The sequence below is a fragment of the Hylobates moloch genome, unplaced genomic scaffold, assembly GCF_009828535.3.
Source record: "Hylobates moloch isolate HMO894 unplaced genomic scaffold, HMol_V3 SCAFFOLD_6, whole genome shotgun sequence".
NCBI classification, from domain to species: Eukaryota; Metazoa; Chordata; class Mammalia; order Primates; family Hylobatidae; genus Hylobates; species Hylobates moloch.
In genome coordinates, this window is record NW_026652281.1 from 107,548,856 (window position 1) to 107,555,897 (window position 7,042).

A 7,042-nucleotide genomic window follows, 5' to 3' on the forward strand; every position below is an offset into this window, starting at 1 on the left:
TTTGTTACATAGGTCAACTTGTGTCATGGAGGTTGGTTGTACAGATGATTTCATCACCCAGGTATTAAGCCTAGTACCCATTAGTTATTTTTCCTGCTTTTCTCCCTCCTCCCACCCTCTACCCTCCAATAGGTCCCAGTGTGTGTTGTTCCCCTCTATGTGTCTGTGTGTTCTCATCACTTAGCACCCACGTATATGTGAGAACATGTGGTATTTTGGTTTCCTGTTCCTGCGTTAGTTTGCTAGGGATAATGGCCTCTAGCTCCATCCACAACCCTGCAAAGGACATGGTGTCATTCTTTTTTGTTACTGCAGAGTATTCCAGGTGTCTATGTACCGTATTTTCTTTATCCAGTCTATCATTGATGGGCATTTGAGTTGATTCCATGTCTTTGCTACTGTGAATAGTGCTGCAATGAACATAGACGTTCATAAGTCTTTATAATAGAACAATTTATAATCCTTTGGGTATATACCCAGTAATGGGATTGCTGGATCAAACAGTAGTCTTTAGGTCTTTGAAGAATCGCCACACTGTCTTCCACAATGGTTGAACTAATTTACACTCCTACCAACAGTGTAAAAGCATTCCTTTTTCTCCACAACCTTGCCAGCATCTGTTATTTTTTGACTTTTTAATAACAGCAAAAAAATGGAATTCTTCACAAATTTGTGTGTCATCCTTGCACAGGGGCCATGCTGATCATGCTAATCTTCTCTGTGTTGTGCCAATTTTAGCATATGTGCTGCTGAAGCAAGCACTGAAAAATTATTAGTAAGAAACTTTACATTCTTTTTTGTACTGCCTTCAAAATCCAATATATGTTTTATACTTAGAGTACATCTTAATTTGGGCCAGATACATTTAAAGGGCTCAATAGGCACATGTTCGCTAGTGACTATCATATTGGACAGTGCAGCTCTAAGGTCATCATCAGACCGTGTGCTTATCCCTATGTGGTTCTGTACATCTCCAAATCTGACCCAGTTTCTCATCTCTTCTTATTCTCCCAAATCCTTTTCCTGTATTCTCTGGAACTCATGGTCTGTCATTAGAAAAGAAACCCAAAACTCCTCTATTATTAATCTCATCTCAAAAATATTCCTTTCAACTTCTTGTTCTAACCCAAACCTGGTTATCCCTTAGCACCCTGCTTCTCCTTCTGCTCTGTTAAAAGTGGTGGCTGCCTCTTCTCACATATCTTCAGGGTCTTGATGTGGGATAGATGCCTTCCTTCTGCCTCACTGCCCTGTTCAGGCCCTTTCTCCTCCTTCTCTCAAAAACCCATTCCTTTGAATCAGATGCCAATAGATTATGGTACCTGCTATGTCTCCTTTGTTGTGGTCATTTGTTCAATCTTCTGGTTGAGCAATTTATGTAGTCAGCATTTGATCGATCATATTCTTCTTCACCATCACATCTCTCAACATTCTTGGTGACTTCAGCATCTGCCTGATTCTTTTACCTCCTTAATTCCACTCATCTTTTCCTTTATCCCTTCTCAGATACCCACCACACCACATCCACAATCTAGATTTAAGAATCCCATTTAAAAATGTTTCTAGCTCACTCAAAGTTCTGAATTCATTTGCCAACAATTCTTCAGCCAAATTGTACCTACCCATCAGCTGATTCAACTTCATATTTCCTTCCTCATATCATCATTTCTCATGTCACCAATAATGAATTCCATGGTCCATCACTATAATTAACCTGATGTATATCCCCTTGCGCCTCTTTCCTTTATACTTGCTGGTAACCCTAAAGCTGATAAATCCAACATCTCACCTACTCTTATCCTTACCTGAACAGCTAAATATGGTTAAGGAAAACATACGATCATACTGACTGGTCTCATTTAAAATTTTTACTACAAATCTTAAATCATCCTTGGTATTACTCAGTCTTAGTTGATAACTTCATGTCTTATTTCACTGAGAAATTAGAGACCATCAAAAGGGAACCTATTCCTCCCACAACCAAATCTACCACCTATCATCTCTGCCTTCCCTCCAGCTACACTGAATGGCATGTCCCTACTCCTAAGGCCAGTGCCTTGGCTTGGGAATTGGATTCCATCTCTTCCTCAAAGCCTTGGTCTCTGCAATTATATGCTCTCTTACACATCATCCTTTTCCTTTTCTATTATAAAATTGCCTTAATGGCATACAAACATGCTATGGTTGCTCCCAACATAAACAAAGCCTTTATCTAAATAAAATCCTCCAACTAACACCCCATTTCTCTGCTCTCCTTTCTAACTCATCAATAGAGTTGTCTATACTTGCTGACTCCATTTTCTTCACCACCATTTCCCACTTTGTCCTCCAATCAAGCTTTTGTTCTTGTTACTCCAATGGAACTATGTGGTCAAGGTGGCCAATGACTTTCATCCAGCCAAATCAAATAGCCAATTCTCAGTTCTCATTTTATTCAAACTTTTGGTGGCATTTTATACAGCTCATTACTCCCTCCTTTTTCAAATCTGCTTTTGTTGCTTTTGGTAGTTTCCGGTTATTCTCCTGTAACACAGGTCACTCCTTTTCTGTCTCCTTTGATGCCTCCTTTTCCTCTTCCTGGCCTCTACTTTTCGGAGTACCCCAAAGCCATCCTTAGGCCTTTTCTCTGTCTAAGCTCACTCTTACAGTGATACCATCCAGTTACATGGCTTGAAATGGTATCTATAAGCTTATGATAACAAAATGTACGTTTATCTTCATTCCAGACTTCCTGTGAGCCTCACTCTATCTACCCTTGGATGTTTAATGGTCATCTCAAATTTAACCTGGTTAAACTGAAGCTTTTTATTTCATTTTCAATTTGCTCCCTGCCATTCAGTTAAAGGCTTACTATTCACTCTCATCCAGTTCCTCTACAGACTCGAAGCTCTATCTTCAAAATATATCCTGAATCCCTCTACTTCTTAACTACCTCCACTGTTGCCACTTTAGTCTAAGGGACCATAATCCATAATCGTCTCTTGCTCAGATTTCTGTGGTAACTTCCTATGTGGTTTTCTTGCTTTCTTTTTTCTACTCCATCCCCACCCTTCAGTTTAGTCTTATTGTAAGGTACCCTTTAGGCATGATTGTAAGGTACTCTGATTGCGTTCATCATGGCTAGAATAAAATTCACACTCTTTATCATGGCCTTTAAGTATCTACTTCTCTTGGGTACTGGGGTACTGCCTGTTTCTCCCACCACTCTCTCCCAAGTTACTTTACTCCAGCCACATTGGCTGTATTTAAAATTTTTTAATAGCCAAACTTGTTCTAGTCTCAAAGGCTTTACATTCTATGTGAAACATTCATCCCCCAGATCTTCACAGGGCTTGCTATTTTGCATCATTAATGCCCCAGTTGGAATGTCAGTTCCTAAGTAATAGATCACCCTATTTCAAATAATTCCCTTTATTAATCTCTACTCTTTTACATGGCTTAATTTTCCTTCATAGCACTTATAGCTACCTGAAGTTCTATTTTTAATTAACTGTTTACTTTTTTTAATTTTTTTAATTATTCACTAGAAAGAAAGCTTTGTGAATGAAGGGACGTTGTCCTACTCACTGCTGTGTCTCCTTCATCTAGAACACTACCTGGCACACAGTGAGCAGTGAGTAAATGAGTCTGAAACATTTCAGGAAATAGATCATGTAGTTGATGAAATCAGAATTAGTTGTTTGAATTGTCTTCTAAGCCTTCTAAGAACAAAAGGCTCTAGTACAAAGTAAGCCCTGCAATCTAGTCCATATCAGGAGCTTGTCCCAATGCTCATTAGTGGTTGGATGCAGAAATTCCCAACGATTCCTGCTAATCAGCTAATTTGCTTGTTTCCATCAATAGTTACTGGCTATTTGTTTCTGCTGCCCAGTCTTCACCTAATTTGCCTTACAAGAGCTTGCTTTTAAAAGGAGAATTTCTTTGCTTGCTTTGCCATATCCTTGCTTGGCTTTTCTTTCTTTAACAAGCACAACAGCATGCTGCTGCATCTTCAAAGAGTAAATTAATTCTGTCCGCAAAAGGGTCAAGTGCTAGAAAGTGCATAGCCATGCAGTTTGCATGGCAGGATATAGAAGATATGATGCTAATAAGATTCTAAGATGAGAACAGCAGACTGTCTCTGGGGATTCAGATGAAGGGGTCTGTAAATTTTAAAAGAAATGGTCTCCGAAAACTAATGATGTCTGCTTTCCAATTCATTAATAATGTGTAGTGGGGAGATGGGAGTGAGATCCAGGCCATGCTTTGAAATATCAAAATGTAACGAGGAAGAAAACAGTAAGAGCCATCTCAATGGGGTCATAAAGCTGGGAGAAGGAGGCAAACCGTAAGAAGATGTGGTGGTGCTGTATGGAGGGGCGGGAATCAATCCACCCCATGTGTGTATATTTATGTGCATATGGTACCTTTATCTGTATACGAGTAGATAAAAAGTTCTGCTAGGAAAAAATACTGCAACATTGATAAGGCTTTTGCAATTTTCATATTTAAGGTGACTCAGAATATTTCAAGTATTGTAAAAACACGTCTAAGCTGTCTGCCTTTCCATATTTACAAACCCTGCCCTTCACCTCTTTGCATTGCATACAAGGAACTGAGTAATAAGAACCTCAGCCTTGTTTGTAGTTAATAGTGGAAGAAAAAACCTTCAGGCAAAGCCTAATGAACCAAGAGCAATTCTGAGCTCTCCTCTGTAATATCTGCCGAGGCAGTGTCTTTCCAAGGGCTGCCTGGACATATCGTGTGACCTTGCTGCTTTACATCATTAAAATTTCCCATTACTGGAATGGTGTTTGCATGGAGGGGCTGTTGTGCAGATATTATGGCTGAGTTTCTCCCTGCTGCCTTCCGAGTTTGCTCTAATAGAAAATGCCTCTCTGCTTGAACAGTTCCCACGAGCTGGGAGGTGTGCAGCAGCAGGAGAGTTTAGCTTTGGCTTTTATTTTGACAAAGCTATCACATTTTGCAGATTGAGGTTATGGTCTTTCCTTCTATCTCTGTATTTTATCTGCATGATATTTTCTGATCTCCCTTTTAAACCCACATTAGTTACAATTGAGGTTCTGGGGTGGCAGCCTGCCTTGGAGCCATGATATCGTCAGCTTTTCTTATGAGCCACTAAATTGACTGGCTGATTCAGTGGGGTTCAGTCATGTGGAACCTTTCCAAGGGGCCTAGCCTCAGAAAGGAGACCCCTCTGTGCCAGATGGAGGCGTAGGGGGTTAGTGCAACCCCCAAGGGGCCAACAATTTTAAAAGCAAAAAGAAGTGCTGCCTCATTTTCCAGGGCCATAGGTTCTGTCGGCCACTTCCTTCAGAGCTTCCTTGTTCCGCAGGTACCTGGCTGCACCATGAAGCTATGGAAGCTGAAGAAATTGGTGGCATTTCCTAATCCAGGCCACAATCCCCAGACTCGTTTTATCACCCTCCTAAGAAGCTGTTACACTTTCGTGCAACTCTGATCTTATGATTTTAGCAGAAAGTTTCACAATAACAAATGCTTTTGCCTAGAGGGAGCAGAAATATTTCAAAGTACTGGTTATACAGCTGTAAACTGTTTAGAACCAATTGAAGGGGGGAGAGATTCATTGGCCAGCTCTCCCAAGTCTCTAAAAAAACCATAGCAGATTGAGAGGTTTTGAACCCAAAGCTAGTGCTCTAATTTCTAAAGCAAGATAGTGTGACCATTTCTTTTTCCATGGCTTTCCTATTTTCAGTGAGACAGTGAATTCTTCCTGATAAATGCTTCTGAAGCTGGGAGGATAGCACAACCACATGCCTCAAACACTTCACTTTGTTCACCTTCTCTTGAATGTGTGGGACGTGGCAGTCTAGAGTGGGGGCTGTCAGGAGAGGGGGTTGTAGAGGTGAGGAATTTATTTCCCCAGGAAATCTCATTAGCGATGCAGTGCCTGTTTTTCATTGAGGTTTCTGCTCCTTAGCTTTGTTTTCAGCTGAGTAACCGAGCCTGAAAGCTGTCTGGTGACTCACAAAAGGTCACACTGAGAGTCGGGGGCACGGACCACAGCACGCTGCCTACCTGTGATTGATGTGTATTAAAGCTGTCTTGAGCCACTCATAAACACAGCAAGAATCCTGTTCTCTTTTCATCAGTGCTCTTGACCAAGACTTGATTTACTGTTTTGAAATCAGCTGCTGCTTCAGTCCTCTACAATAGCTTCTTTAATAGCTTGTCATAACAGTTGATGACAATTTGGAAAAGCTCACATATTCAATATATTTTTAAAATTGACTGCACTATGCCAGGTACCAAGGCTTTATAAACAGTCTAATTGTTCCTTGAGTGTTTGCTGACCTAAAGGAAAGTGTTGATGAATCACACCCTCCTCTTCTATCTATGAGGGTATTGAGATGTGTATTCAATATTGTAGCAAATCACTGTTGAAAATTGGTTCCATGTCCCTGAGGCTACTTACCTCAAAAGGTGAAACGGCAGAAGTACCTGCTAGAGAAGACTGACCAGCTCTGCTATTTCTGGATGAGATTGCTTTAAAGTTTGTAGGAGAAGGGATTGAAATTGGATCAGAGTGTTATAAGTGACAGTACAATTCTCATTCTGGTAAAGAATAATCATCATCATCTATAGCCGTTGAGTGGGTTTTCTCAGTTTGATACTTATGGCTATGCTATAATGAAGTTTAAGACTGATGTCAATATGACTGAGACAGTAGTTGTATAATCTTAGAATAAATGTGTGCACAGAGTATGTGACTTATCTGAAGTGCAACAACAATTAGATGTAAATATTTCTGATCAATTTGATTGTTACTTTTTGATGGCCTGCACAAGTTGAAGGGCTCCCTGACTTCCCAATAGCTACTCTACACCTATGTCCAGGAATGCCCCCTGGGGTGATTTTCAGAACAGGTACAGCAGCCATTCAGAATGGATGCACCACCTGCACAGAACAGATGCTCCCGACAGCAGCCAGTGCCACTGTACCAAAACATCCAACTGAGTATCAACTCTGCTTCTCACTCCTCTCCATACACACAAATCTAACCTATCCTTCCTTGGCCTAA

General features: G+C 40.6%; 1 pseudogene; it reads right to left on the reverse strand.

Annotated features, from left to right (window-relative positions):
- Positions 1-646: 646 nt before the first annotated feature.
- On the reverse strand, positions 647-762 carry LOC116471989 (U6 spliceosomal RNA; annotated as a pseudogene).
- Between the last annotated feature and the right edge of the window lie 6,280 nt (positions 763-7,042).